Raw genomic sequence first — 2,850 nt, 5'->3', positions numbered from 1 at the left:
ACAGTAATTGTTTTTCTGTGTCAGCCCGTACCTTTCTGCACAGCAGGCATAATCTAAAACTATAAAACACTTTCTAACAAGTGACATTCTAAGTGTATAAAATAAGAACCTTGTGTTTTGTCTACAGCAGCATTACTCTATGGCAATAAATTAGCAGTTAGACATTCACCAGAAATGTGTTTCCAACCAAAGCCCTTTAAGCTTGAAAATCAGTGTCAAAATAACAGATAAGCCTTCCAGGAGGCAGGGTACCAGGCTGGGACTTGAGCCAGAAAATAATTATGGTATAAGGGTGAATTATGGGACAAAGTTAAAACCCTGTCCTGATAAAACATTTAATAAAATACAACTGACAACACGTGCGCCACATATATAAGGTATCATATGGATATGAATAATTAATTAAGGCAGTGGAGATTGGTTTGTTTCTAGAAATAAAAGGTGAATGCCCTGCCTAGGGATAATTTTACTGCTTCAGAAAAGTATATAAAGACATGTTTGTGTATTCAGACTTTCTGCAGACTGTCTCACTTTATTGTTTCAATAAAGTTTAATTACATTTTGACATCTACTAACCCTCTGTCTCTGAAGTTTTTTGTTAGTCTGGAAAGATTGTTCACCAGGACAACAGCGTATAATGAAAAGACAGTAAACAAAAACGTAATTTTTCAAGCTTGTAAACAAAACATGGGTAAACTTTGGTCTCCCAGCCAGTTTACCTGGACTTTCCTGCCAAAGATTAATACAATACTCACCAATATCTACCTTGTTAGAAACAGTTTGCTTTATATTTTATTGGTCTTACCACTAGATGGCGGACGAACAAAATATTAATTTTATTCACCTGACAGGATCAATGGGTCAACCTCCCAGTGAATGCAGAGTGTTTAACAAATGAACTGCAAATCACTTTTCCACAGAGGTTGGAACAACATGTATAGATTTAACCTGTGGGTAAAGTGTTGTAAAGAATATTTAACATTTCAATTGGCATTTTTCTTCTAGATGTGCTGGAAGACATTCCAGATATATTGTATTTCCTCATTTGTAAGTCGCTTTGGATAAAAGCGTCTGCTAAATGAATAGATGTAAATGTAATATATAAATATATATAAATATAAATATATAAGGGGCGCTCTAATAGAATGGCTGTTGTAGTTTACACGCTCCGCTACATATTCATTTCTCCCGTTTTCCATCCAAGACGCTATTCACCACAACAATGTAGTGTTAGCAAGCTGAGGTGTTTTGGAAAGACTGTAGAAACTGCATATTCTTAGTACAATGATGAAGACTTTCTCTGTAATGACTGAATGATGGCCCACTTACCACCATGGAATAATGGTGCTGAACGCAGCCACACCTCTACCTCATTGAGCTACATTTAAATGCCACTTAATTAAATGCTACTTAAGCCATTTGTGTCATTGGTATTCTAAATTCCAATTGCTGTTGAAAAAATGACATGTGGCTTTTTACTATTGGCCCCTTTTTGGCACATAATTCACTTATTTTTTGGCCTGGATTTCTCCTGTGTTTTTATGACACATAAGTTGTATAGTATAGAGGATAGTAATCAGGGAACCGCAATACCAATCAAGGGATCCCAATAATATGACAAATCAGGTGATTTGAAGTTCATTACCTGACTGAGAATCTTGGGAAATGGAGTTTATGTTAAAGACTGATAAAGGTTGTGATGTATTTTTGAGTTTGTTGAGCTGAGGCTAATGATTGGTAACTGTTTGGGTAATATAATAGTAATAAAATTCTTTATTTTTATCTGTTCCCTTGTCCTGGTATCCCTACTATTAGTGCTGACATCTGGAATAAAAAGCAAATCACAGAAGCCAAGTGAGATGAAAGAGGAGGCTAATGATGCAGTAGAAATGAATGAATAAAACAATAAAAAGGTAAACTTAATTTCACATCTACTTTCTGCCTCCCTTTTTCCAGTCACCACTGCTTTTCAATTATAATAGTATGATTTCAATAGTAGCTCTTGTTCCACCAGTTAAAAGAAATGTAAAAATTTTCTCATTTGACAGTCACTGGCTTCCTGGTGGTGGTTTCCATATATATATATATATATATATATATATATATATATATATATATATATATATATATATATATATATATATATATATATTGTGTGTGTGTGTGTGTGTGTGTGTGTGTGTGTGTGTGTGTGTGTGATTGACCTAGCTTATTAACACAGGAGTTTGCATTTTTATTAGATGGCTAATAAAAGCCATCTGGCTTTTCTAATCAAGCTAAATTGTGCAGTCAGTGAACTGAATTTACCTGTATAATATTAGTTGTGAGTATTAACTGTGTATATTTATAGTATCAATTCTAGAGTTGATGGCATACCTAAAAACTCATGGCCAAATATAAAGCAAAATATAACTATTAACGTGACTGAGACTGTAGTACACTTGAATGCTTCTACCTGCAAAATTGTATAATGCATGTAATGGTTATTCTTTGTATAAATAAGCAGAACAGTAACATGCGAGATCTTTTTAATAGATTAAAGTGACACTAGTGCTATAAATAGCTGTAATATAAATGTTAATGTTTCTTTGTATCGTATTACAATGCCGAATGCAATGCATGTACAGGGAACTGACTCTGTCTGTCTCTTTTAAGGTAACTCCCCTGTGTGGTTTACCTCTTACGAATGTCACCACAGAGTGAATAGACCTGCCAAGCCTACTTGTATTCTGAAAATTCACCAACTTCATTGTACTCTATTGAAGGCGTTGTTTAACTGGTTTGACGTGCTTGGGTGAGGAAAATCGTATGGCAAACTATCTCTGGAGCATTCCTTTACATCAGGGTAAC

This window comes from Ictalurus furcatus, chromosome 29 (assembly GCF_023375685.1).
Source record: "Ictalurus furcatus strain D&B chromosome 29, Billie_1.0, whole genome shotgun sequence".
Taxonomy (NCBI): Eukaryota; Metazoa; Chordata; class Actinopteri; order Siluriformes; family Ictaluridae; genus Ictalurus; species Ictalurus furcatus.
This window is presented reverse-complemented; position numbering follows the sequence as displayed.